The following is a 13350-nucleotide window of genomic DNA, read 5'->3' as shown; positions in this document are numbered from 1 at the left end:
GTAACACATTTCCTTCCCTGAGGTAACACAGGAATGACTGTTTCTGTCATGTCTCCAGCCCTCTGAGGTAATCATAAATCAAGTCAGTGATGTAAGAGCTCTAGCGTCCATTGAGCTTATATGTCAATGACTTGATTTATGATGTGCTCACAGGACTGGTTACATAGCAGTAACACTCATTCCTGTGATAAAACAGGCAAGGAAATGTGTTACCTCAGAAAGTAGCAGTTGCGAGCCCCTGATGTTTCGCCTGTATATTCACTTGTATATTCACTTATCTTAAGTGACTTGGGCTTGCCTCAGCCAGGAGCTGTGGTATGTTCGGACCTTAAACTGGAGCAGTTCTGCATGGTCAGACACAGTCATTACTCAGTACATAGCAGGGGCACATTTATAAGATTATCTCAGCACAAGAACATTCTTTAATACGTCCAATTGCGGAACTTATGATAATTCCAAGATCTATTAATTGAAATGTACTTTTTTCATGGTACAACCCATTTAAATATTTTTTTCCAATTTTAAACAATAACAAAAATAAAACGGTTTAAATTCAAGTAATAGTGAAATGTCATGTATTGTACAATACAGTAACCATACGTGGAACGGCATAACTATATAATTAGGGATCATTAGTAAAATTGTCTTTTTACCTCCACCAAAAAATATTATCAGAGCTAACGTATGTTCATTTCAGCCACATGGGAAACTGCAACTGTTAAAAATGAACGTTACATGGAAATTTTAGATAAATCGTTGTTTACATTCTATAAAATGGATAGGTTCACTTTGGCACTTTGAGTTTCTTTTTTCTCTCTAATATCAACAGAAAAATATATCTCATGCAGTAAATGTGTCTGACTTATTATGGACATATGACTATATTGAGGTCTGTTTGTTTTACTTTAGGGCGTCTTTTTATTTTATCTTAGATAATAATGTAGCGTTCTGTGATATTAGTTCTGTTGAAAATATTGGAACTTGAGATGCATGTTTGATCCTACTCTAATAAACTTTTTTTTCAGTTTTGCAGCTCTTAGACTAAATCTACACATCGACTTTGGGCAGGTAGCATTGGGATTTCAATGTTATACTGCTAAGGCTTGGGCTACATAGCGAATTTGGCCATGAGACAATTCACATGGCCAGATGCTGTGTGCTGCTGCTAATGCAAGTGGATGGGTATGCATTATGACTTTATGGGTACAGCCCCTGTGACAGCGCGTGTAACAAGTAAGTTGCAAAATGTTGGGAACAATTGAATTGTTTGTGACCTACTCGTCGCTATAACCTAGGAGGTTGAATTGTGACACCATTCACCTGCATTATGTTGCGATGTCATGCATGTAGCTCCAGTAGCTCCAGCCTAAATCACTACTAATTATAGTACATATATTAATCACCCAGTATATGTGCATCATAATTCTTATAATACAATAGAATTAACCCGATGGGATGCACTTGTACTGAATAATAAGGGATATAATCGCTGAACGACATCAAGATATAGGAGGAAAACAATGATCAAATAATCCCCATCATAATATAAGAACGTATAAAAATAACATTTTTATTGAAGAAAGTAGTTAAAAAGATTCACAAAGTATAATACAACCAATGGCAACATGACGTGCAAATGATAAACAAGGGACGCGCTGCACATCCAGAGAGAATATATACAATTTCCATATAGAGTGTCTTATTTAGACATGTAATAAACTGTGAAACAGACCACATGAACACTCCCCTCACGGTGGTGAAAAGTTCATACCATATACCGTATGCAGATGCGAAATGGCAGTTGACACAGAAAATAATAAATGGTTCAATAAACTTGTGTTTGTATGTAAGGTATCTGCTGGAGTAGAATCATGCGGTCACTAAACTCTCAGGGTGAGCGTGTGTCCACCCCAACGCGCGTTTCGGCAAGCCTTTATCAGGAGGTGGTGCCATAATGGATCGCAGCTATTTAAGTAGGGGTACACTAATCAGCGCATTTAAGACCAGAGATGACACATGCAGCGTCGCCGTTGTCCTGTCGCCATCAGGGAGGAGCACATCAGAGTCACGTGGGACCACGTGATCCCGGAAGGTCCTGGCAGGCAGATGAGGAAAGCCGGGGGGCGTTAGGAGAACCACGACGCGCATGCGTATAGGTCCTGCAGCAGCCGCAACGGGGTCACGGTAGTTACACATAAAGGCATTTGTTGATGACCACAGTGTGCATGGATGTGCAGCGTGTCCCTTGCTTGTCATTTGCACCTCATGTTGCCATTGATTCTATTACACTTTCTGAATTTTTTTAAATACTTTCTTCAATGAAAATGTTATTTTTATACGCTCATATTATGATGGGGATTATTTGATTGTCGTTTTCCTCCTATATTTTAATTATAGTACATGTGATCATGTTGAAATGCAACATGGTTGAATTTTTAGCAAAATTTGTGAAGCGTCATTTTGCACATTACATGTGACCTTGTTTACTACTGTTAGTTGTAAATTAGTAGAGTGATATTGCAATTTAATGCTGAATTCACAAATAAGAATCAAAGTCCGTGATTTTGTGTACAGCCATGGATCTCCTGACCTAAACTCAAGAACCTCATAGCAAAATATCAGGCAATCAAGTTTGAGTCGGGACAGAGACCCGTGGTTCGGGTCCAAGTACGGACCGTGACACACAAATGTGTGAATGCGGCACTAATGTTGCATAGCAAAAGAAATTGTGTAGCCCGAGCCTTAGGGCTCATGTAGACGTCCGATCACGGACCGCAATGGCCATGGGTCTACCATGGCTGGAGTTCCTTTCATAAAAATCCCACCTAGCTTACTTAAATCTAGATTCACATTAGCACATAAATATGTACTGGAATTCTTAGAAATGAGATAATTTCAAGTGAGCCTTTTAAAAAATGAGAATCTAGTAACACGCCACAAATAAAAAAAAAAAAGTAATTGTGCTGTTGAAGTGATATGTCTGGACATATGTAATACAAGAGAAAAGAAACTTTTTTGCCCTTCCTCTATTTGTCAAACATCCGCAGTCATATCAGCAACCCTACGTTGAGCAGATGAATGACTGAGGGTATGAGCACACAGTTTCTTTTTGCCATGTTTTCAGAGCAGAAACTGAACAAAACTTCCAAGTTTTTGAGGATTTTTTCTTTTTTTGAGGAGGATTTGGAGATTTTTTAATCAGTTTCTGCAATACAAACCCTGGGGCTATGTGCACAGTGAGTTTTTGTGATGCAGCAAAAATTATGAGTTTTACATTGGAATCCGCTGCAGGAAACTCTCCTCCTTTGTGCTTTATGTCTTTTTGCTGAGTTTTCAGAGCAGAAACTCAAAGTTTTTGAGGAGTTTTGAGAATTGGGGGACATTTCTACTCCAAAAACACATTGAAAAACTCTGTGTACACAAAGCATGGAGAATTTTTGGAAGAAATTTTTGCTTCCTGAAACGGTATTGAAGAGTTTTTGAAGCATGTTGGAATAGTTGTTTTCTGTTTTTTTTTTGCAGCTTTTTAATTGGACAGTTCCCAGTTTGGAGCTGATTCTATCAGGACCTGCTTCAAAGTAGTGACATGCACTTTCTCTTTTCCTTAAAGGCTCTAAAATTAATTTCTAAAGAAAACTCTGTGTGTACAAATCTCAATAGATTCAACATTTTTAAGAGGCGCTGGCCATAGTGTTTGAGATGCAGCAATCAGACATTTTACAAGGTCACTATCTGTAAATGGTCGAAAAGACTATGCAGTCAATAAAATTTCACACATTACTTCCGCATCTATTTCACTTTCTATACAGTAGATGCAAATAGGTAGTATGGGGGGACAGTGTAAGGGTACAGCCAGGAGGGGACAGTATGCCAAGGAGGGGGAATTTGGTAACAGGGCACAGTATAGAGACCGGGCCCTATAGGGAGGACACAGTGTTAGAGAACAGTGTGAGGAGGGGGTCCAATATGGAAAGGAGAGGGCAGTGTGGAGGAGCATGTACCATAAGTGGGACAGTGTGGGGGTCATTTTTTGTGCAGGGAGTATAGGAAGGGCCAATCATTTCTTCAGGGACTCAGTGTAGGGCAGATATTTTTACCCAGGAGCATTACAATGATACTGCTATCTTTAAGGGTATCATGTGGGGATGTTCTCCAGAAGTACGGAGAAGATGGAAGTCTGCAGAGACGGAGTTGTGGATGTGAAAATTCATCATGGCGTCTGGACAAGATGAAGTGAAGAAAGAGAACGACTCCAGAGACAACAACATCTATCAGGTGCCTGGATGTAAATGTTTTTTTGTGATACTAATTCTCATGTTTTTACACTGCTCAAAAAACTAAAAGGGAACACTTAAACAACAGAATATAACTCCAAGTAAATGAAACTTCTGTGAAATCAAACTGTCCACTTAGGAAGCAACACTGACTGAGAATCAATTTCACATGCTGCTGTGCAAATGGAGTAGACAATAGATGGAAATTATTGGCAATTATCAAGACACCTTCAATAAAGTAGTGGTTCTGCAGGTGGGGACCACAGACCACATCTCAGTACCAATGCTTTCTGGCTGATGTTTTAGTCACTTTTGAATGTTGGTTGTGCTTTCACACTCGTGGTAGCATGAGACGGACTCTACAACCCACAGAATTTGCTCAGGTAGTGCAGCTCATCCAGGATGGCACATCAATGAAAGCTGTGGAAAGAAGGTTTGCTGTGTCTGTCAGCGTAGTGTCCAGAGGCTGGAGGCGCTACCAGGAGACAGGCCAGTATACCAGGCGACATGAAGGGGGTCGTAGGAGGGCAACAACCCAGCAGCAGGACCGCTACCTCCGCCTTTTTGCAAGGAGGAACAGGAGGAGCACTGCCAGAGCCCTGCAAAATTACCTCCAACAGGCCACAAATGTGCATGTGTCTGCACAAAAGGTTAGAAACCGACTCCATGAGGGTGGTATGAGGGCCCGACGTCCACAGATGGGGGTTGTACTCACAGCCCAACACCGTGCAGGACGCTTTGCATTTGCCACAGAACACCAGGATTGGCAAAAGTCACCACTAGCGCCCTGTGCTCTTCACAGATGAAAGCAGGTTCACACTGAGCACATGTGACAGACGTGACAGAGTCTGAAGTCGCCGTGGAGAGTGATCTGCTGCCTGAAACATCCTTCAGCATGACCGGTTTGGCAGTGGGTCAGTAATGGTGTGGGGTGGCATTTCTTTGGAGGGCCGCACAGCCCTCCATGTGCTCGCCAGAGGTAGCCGGACTGCCATTAGGTACCGAGATGAGATCCTCAGACCCCTTGTGAGACCATATGCTGGTGCTGTTGGCCCTGGGTTCATCCTAATGCAGGACAATGCCAGACCTCATGTGGCTGGAGTGTGTCAGCAGTTCCTGCAAGATGAAGGCATTGATGCTATGGACTGGCCCGCCCGTTCCCCAGACCTGAATCCGATTGAGCACATCTGGGACATCATGTCTCGCTCCATCCACCAACATCACGTTGCACCACAGACTGTCCAGGAGTTGGCGGATGCTTTAGTCCTGGTCTGGGAGGAGATCCCACAGGAGACCATCCGCAACCTCATCAGGAGCATGCCCAGGCATTGTAGGGAGGTCATACAGGCACGTGGAAGCCACACACAATACTGAGCCTCATGTTGACTTGTTTTAAGGACATTACATCAAAGTTGGATCAGCCTGTAGTGTGTTTTTCCACTTTAATTTTGGGGGTGACTCCAAATCCAGGCCTCCATTGGTTAATAAATTTGATTTCCATTGATGATTTTTGTGTGATTTTGTTGTCAGCACATTCAACTTTGTACAGAACAAAGTATTCAATGAGAATATTTCATTCATTCAGATCTAGGAGGAGTTATTTGAGTGTTCTCTTTATTTTTTTGAGCAGTGTATTTATGTTAGGAGCATTAAAGGGGTTGTCCAAGTTTGTGATGAGTTTGCAGTAGCGATGAGTGAGCATGAATTGTTAACCCTTTTGGCGAGCACGCTCGGGTGCTCGCTGAGTATTTGCGGCGTGCTAGGCATCAATGCTAGTGTCGCCACGGCTGCATGTGTGATAGCTGTTAAACATCTGTGACACATGCAGGGATTGCCTATTTGTTACATCAATGCTGAGCATGCCACAAATACTCGACGAGCACCGGAGCTTGCTCACCAAAAGGGTTAACAATTCATGCTCTCTCATCACTAGTCTGCAGTCATTCTATGTGACTACAGACTTCTGAATTCTCACAGTGCGCAAGTCAAGATTCTCTCATTCTGGCGATTAGCATACATGCGGTCACAAGCCGACTAGACATGTGTGGCCTCCCTCAATGAAAATATATTGAGCGAGGCCTGACCAGTCTAGTCGGAATGTGGCCAAAAGTATACAAATCGCATACTTGTGCAAGGGAGAATCTTAAAAGTGTGCAGTGCATGTGCTGTGAGAATTCAGAAGCCTGCAGTCACATAGAGTCACTGCAGGCTTTCATCTCAAACCTGGACAAGCCCTTTAATTAGAAAATGAAGCTCTGTAGCATGCCAATCCTAACAGCGTGCAATATACTCACTGTCAGGATTGATCTGCTTGCTGGTTCCAGCAGTCATCACATGGCCACTTCACTTATATGCGATTTTCATACTTACGGTCAAGTGACAACGAGCTTTTCTTCCTGATTCTCTCAGTTTTTCGCTGAACATTTAGAGAATTAGGGAGACCAGCTCATCGGCACGTGACTAAGGGTGCAAATGGCATATGTTCTGGGGGAAGGGGGCGCTAAACTGATTTATTGCCCCGGGTGCCAGAAAACCTACATACACCACAGCAGGCAGGTATCAGTAGAAGTCACCTCACTCGTCCCGCTCATCTCCGATATGGAAGTGACCGAAGCCAGATTAATCTTTAAATTGAACAACTGGATAGCAATGACAATAGTGGGCTGCCTTCCTTTGCAAGATAATAGATTGATATTTATTAATAAGTCTAATTTAAAATTTAAGTTTCAGCTAAAACAAGTGTAAATTTCATGTCAGCATTTTGGGTGTTAGGCTGTGTGCCCACGATGCGTTTTTTAAGCGTTTCTGCAGCTTAAAAAATGTTTGGTAGAAGGTCTGCCATGTTCCCCAATGATAATGCGCATGTGCTGTGCACATGCTGCGGAAATTTCTGCTGCGGATTATCATTACGGAAAAAAACGCAGCATTACCAATTATTTTGCGGAAGCGCTGCGTTTTCGCCGCCATTGACTTGCATTGGAACGCATGGATTACGCATCACTGCATCTGTACATGCGGAATCCATGCGTTTCAATGTGCGGATGGTACCTGGGTCTGGAGGAAAGGAGACTCTCCTCCAGACCCGGGTACCATCGAACCTGTAAAACAAAGAATAAAATAAAAAATAAATATTATACTTACCTTCTGATGGCCCTCGGTGTGCTTGTCTTGGCTTGCCAGCAGCTCGTGGTGGACTGAAGGACCTGCGCTGACGTCATTTAGTCATGTGATGGGTCACGTGACCGCTGACGTCGGCAGGTCCTTAAATCTACCGCGAGCTGCCGGCAAGCTGAGACAAGCACACCGGAGGCTATCAGAAGGTAAGTATATATTTATTTTTTATTTTTTAACATTCTTTCGGTCACACTATAGTATGACCAAGTTGTCAAGCACTTTCTAAGTGATGCTAAAATCGCTTGGAAAGCGCTTGACAACCCGCATGCGGAAATGCATGTGAAGAACGCTTCACTTCCGCTTGTCCCTGGCAGGAAAAACGCATGTACAATCCGCATGTACAATCTGCATGTACAATCCGCATGCGTTTTTTTTCTGCCAGGGAGATGCAGAAACGCTCAGGAAAAATCCGAAGCATTTCTGCATCGTGGGCACATAGCCTTATAGTTTTATTTGTTTTGCATGAAAAACATCTTTGGTGATCCTGCTACTTGGATAAATATTTGCAGTAAATACGTTTTGCCAACATATACTCATAAAATGGAAATTTCTGCCCTACAATTGGAAAGAAAAAATAAAACTTGTAAAAAGTAAAAAAAAAAAAAATTGAAAACATAAATTTCCAATGAATTTGATATGTCATTAATTTTTTTGACTCAACGTTAGTTTTCCAAATGCAAAGACCTACGCCAGAGACTTTTGGAAAACAAGGGTGAGTGAGAGTTGACATTTTAACATCACAAAGGTCTTAAGTACTTTCCTCTCATTGTGGTATCTCTTTCGGTAATACTGGTATCAGCTCAGCAGCTGAATAACATAATAAAAAAAACAAAATAACATTGTATAGACAGTAAATGTAGAGTGTAATGAAATGTGTTGTACTATGCAAATCCAAATATGTTCACCTGAAAATTAATGGTTCAGTAGACTTAAGCCAGCACTTCTACATATTAGGCAAATACTTTATATATGATCTTTCCAAAATTATTCAGGTTATCAGCTAACTTCACCCAATAAAGAAATAAGTGTATTGCAAAATAATCATTTTCAGTTCCCTAATTCCCCAGCACTGAAATCAGAAGTTCTTTTTAATTAATTTGTAATCACTTTATAATAATTTTTAATTATTATGTTTTGTTTTATTTAGAATATGTGCGTGTTATGCATACTGCAGGCATTTCCCACAAAGGACATTGTTCACTAATCTAAGGAATAGGCAATAAATGTATAATAGCTGGCACTCACTAGAACAGTCTGTGAAGCTGATGGAGATGAATATTAATCGCCGGGTATGCTTTTTGGGCAGTAGGAAAGGAATTAGGCTAAGTTGACACAATGAAGATTTGTTGAGTTTTTGATGTGTTTTTGATATTGCAGATTTTCTGCAGCATTTCTGCACCATTTAGTTAAATTATTAGGTTACTTGTGTTTTTTCATTGTGTATTTACACGCATTTTTATCATGTTTTTTCAGTTGCTTTGTTTGACCCCTTTTGCTATGTCATGTTTTAAATAAAACTGCTTTGCTTTAGATACTTCTGCTACTTGGCTTTGATAAAACTTTGATACCATCAATTGGCGATTACATGTGGCTTTAGTGCGCTTCTGCTGCGGAAAAGCACTCAAAATGAATATGCATTTTTTTACCTACAGATGTTGCTCATCTCATTCAAGTCTATATGGAAAATCTGCAAAAAATATATATATTTACCCCAAGTGGGATTGCTATGGTGCACAGTGGGCATGAGATTGCAGCATTTTTTTCGCAGTGAAAATATGCAGTGTCAAAAACTCACCAAAAACTCATTGTCTAAACAGCTGAAGAAGAGCAAAACAGGAGATCCTGGCAATAAATAGAGCTTTTATGATAACAATAATGGGGACACTACAGGTGTCGATGTCAACCATGTCTCTCTTATAAACTTTGAAGAATAGAGTGACTCAAGTAGTGATATCACATGAGTTTTTTTTATAATAATGAAACGTGGGCGAGGGACGACCACAGGACGAGGGTTACAGCAATAATCAGCAGACATGCACAAATACGAGGGGCATTCATTAAAGATTTCCCCTGACCCACTTCTATTTATCACCGGATGCTAAAACTTCACATGTAAAGCCCCCGTCTCACATAGCGAGATCGCTAGCGAGATCGCTGCTGTGTCACGGTTTTGGTGACGCAACAGCGACCTCACCAGCGATGTCGCTATGTGTGACACTTTGCAGCGATCAGGCCCCTGCTGTGAGATCGCTGATCGCTGCAAAGTGTCCTGGACCATTTTTTGGTCGTTGCCCTCCCGCTGGTCAGCACACATAGCTGTGTGTGACCAGCGGGAGCATCGATCAGGCTGGTAACCATGATAAACATCGGGTTACTAGGGGCACACGCGCACCTAGTAACCCGTTGTTTTATCATGGTTACGAGTCTCTATAGACTACGTGCCAATTTGCAACTCAGAACTGATAACAGTCTTGATTTTACAGGTGCCGAAGTGGTGTGAGGTTTGATAAAGGACCCAGTGGAATACAGAGCAGTCATCAAGTTCCTTTACTTGTATGGCCGCACACCAAAGGAGACGTTCGATGAGATGAAAGAGGTTTATGGTGATGATTCCCCATCATATGATGTAGTCAAGAACTGGCATCATCAATTGAAATGTGGTCAGACTTCGGTGCAAACAACTCCAATTCCAGGGCGACCCCACTCTGCTATTGATGAACACACCATCCAGTAAGTGTAGGTCGCCATTTTGGAAAATTGCCCCCGTAACCATTCGCCACCTAGCCCAAAATGCCAAGATTAGTGTGGGGTCTGTGGAAAAAATTATCCAAGACCATCTTAACATGCATAAGGTATCCGCTCGCTGGGTTCCCAGACTGCTCACACCTTTCCAGGAGCAGGAACGAGTCGAATGCTCGCAAGCTATATTGACAATGTGCCATGTAAACCAGGAGGACTTTTTCAACAGACTGATCACACAGGATGAAATCTGGGTCCATCACTATGATCCTGAGACTAAAGTCCAGTCGATGCAATGGAAGCATCATTACTCTCTGCCTCCAAAGAAGGTACGTGCCCAACCCTCGGCAGGCAAGGTCATGCTCACAGTATTTTGGGACCAGCACGGAGTAGTATTGATGGATTTCCTAGCAAATGGTACCATGATCACTGGGGCATTCTATGCTTCACTGCTGCCGAAATTGCGGGAGGCCATCAAAACCAAGACACATGGCATGCTCACCAAAGGTGCCTTCTTGCCTTCTGCAAGACAATGCACCAGTTCACAACTCACATGTTACCCAAACGGAAGCATGCTCCTGTGGATTTGAAATTATACCACATCCTCCTTATTCACCCGACCTCGCACCATCAGACTTCCACCTCTTTCCAAAACTGAAGTTATTTTTGAACGGCAAGCATTTTCCAGATGATGAGACTCTGATTTCCGAAGTCACAACGTGTCTTTTGGAGAAACCTGTCGACTTCTACAAGCGAGGTGTTTAAAGTTGCTTAAAGAGATGGGAGAAGTGTGTGTCCCTAGGTGGCACCTATGTAGAGAAGGACTAATAACTGTGCCAAGTTTCATTGCTCTCATTCCACAGGAAGTGGGTCAGGGGAAATCTTTAATGAACGCCCCTCGTACTAAATAATATATTATAAATATTTACTAAAGAGTTTATAAAAAAAAACAAAGGAAAGGATGGTAGGTAAACAGTGAATAAATAACAAATACAATGACAGAAATTCCTCACAATAACACCAAATAAGAGTATTCACAGGCTCAGTTAGTAGAATTACCATTTATATGCCAGCAAAAATACACGCGATTAACCCTTTCTATGCATAAAGCCATAAACCAACAGTGTTGTGCCAGTACTCTAGTAATCGCCTACTCGAATCAGTTTTTGAAGTGTCTCTTACAGAAGAGGCCTATTCTCCTAACTAATCAGACCTCCATAAAGTTATTTATATATGCTCTTATATATTCAAATGTAAGATGGCATCGGTACATCCTGAAACTGAAGTGGATGGTTCCTTGCTGGGCTGAGTCCTGAATAATCAGAAACATTGACTGGAATCTCTTAGAGAATGTCGATCTCTCTAACGCAGGGCTTCTCTAAGTTCTTAGAAATAAAGCCTCACGTGGCCTAGCCCAAGATGTTGTGTCCTTGGTTGTCCTCACCGAGTCGGCTCATGTCAAGGCGAACAATGTGACTCGCCCCCTGGGCCTAGTGTGGACGTGTGTGGGATACCCGGAGCCGGGTCTCTGGGGGTTCTAGAATCCATGGCGGTGACCCGGTCCCATGGCTCAGGGTGGTCAGGCCGATGGCGGTATTTTGTGGGGGTTTTAGGTTAATTGTCCGACTACTCCACCCGTGGATTGTGGTCAGCGCGGACCGCCGCTGCAAGGCAGACCGCTGGGGCTGATGGTGTGTACAGCTGAGGTAGTGTGACTCCCCACGGGAAGAGTGGAGCCCCAGGGCAGTGTAGTTGATGGTGAGGGTGATAGTGCACGGGAGTCCCAGCACTAGTAGTGCTGGTGCGGCGATGAAGCAGGAACGACTCAGAGTCTTTGCAGTGCAGTTCAGGGTCTTTACTGGTGATATTAAGGCAGACCTTCCCGGGAGTACTGGCTACCATAAGGGGCCTGGTCAGTTTGCGAGCAAACAGGAGTTCGCCTGGCCAGGTGGAGTTGTAGGCCTCCCCGTCTATCTGCACTCTTTCTTGCTACCTTGATGTAAGCGGGTAGAAGTAGCCCACGTACCTGAGTATACCGTGTGGTTCTCACCCGTATGGCTGGTGACTTGGGGCCTTCTGTTAGCCTCCGCTCCTGGATGGCGGTGCTGGTCCATTCCTTGTGACTGAGCCTCCGGGCTTGATGGCCAGAGGACCTGAAATCCCCTGCCGGCTGGTTTCTGCTGCTGGGTGAATATCAGTCCCCACAGCCTCGGACTCCTGTGTCCGGTTCCGAGATTCTTCTGCCAGGGCGAGCTATATCTCTGCTTAGCTTCCAGCCCCTGGTCTTCTGCTCCTAGCTCCTACAGAGCTCCTGCTGTTTCTCTCCCTGTGTCTGGAGCTGTCTCCAGGCTCTCACTCTCTAATAGTGTTGAGCCACCCCCGTAGTGTTCGAGTTCGGTTCGTCGAACACCCGTGTGCTCGCCGAACTGTTCGTCGAACTGTTCGTCGAACACCTTCGAACACCATTAAACCAATGGCAGGCAAACAAAAACACATAGAAACACATAGAAAACACCTTCAAAGGTGTCCAAAAGCTGACAAACTGCTCAGAAGACACAACTAACACATGGAAAAGTGACAAGTACATATAGTCATGTGAAAAGAAAAGAGGTGGAGGAGTAAAAGGAGGGGGAGACACAGATATAGGCATGTCATGCCCTTCTAAAATCCAAAAAGTGAGAAGCCGACAAGTTCAGTCCGCTCCTGCCCGTGCCACCTCCGTGTCGCCGGGTTTGTGCCAGAGCCGCGGTGAACCCTGACGGCCAGCCCCCCTCTCCCAATACTGGTGCCTGTCCGCTGGTGGGTCGAGCGAGCCCCCCTGTGGTGGAGGCAGCTCTAAGCTTTTTAATTTAAATTGTCTCTCTAATTTGAATAAATACACTTTAAATCCATTTACAAGGATCTATTGGAGGGCAAGTCTCATGCCAGCAGCCGCGTAATTCCAGCTCCAGTAGCGTCCACTAAAGCTGCTGCAGTTAAAAAGCTTTTATAAGGATCGAGCTCGGCTGTCCACCGCAAGGCATCCTACTGCCAGTCCGAGCCCCTATGCCTTGGGGTGCCTCCTGATGCTCTTCACTGAGTATCCCGTGGTCCCGAAGCATTTCCTTTGAAAAAATGAAGTGTCCAAACTACAGGTGGTGTAGCTTGCTTAACAGCCGGGATA

This window comes from Phyllobates terribilis, unplaced genomic scaffold (genome assembly GCF_046119375.1).
Source record: "Phyllobates terribilis strain yellow unplaced genomic scaffold, ASM4611937v1 Scaffold_4__5_contigs__length_816908805, whole genome shotgun sequence".
NCBI classification, from domain to species: domain Eukaryota; kingdom Metazoa; phylum Chordata; class Amphibia; order Anura; family Dendrobatidae; genus Phyllobates; species Phyllobates terribilis.
Note: the sequence above shows the minus strand (reverse complement) of the source record.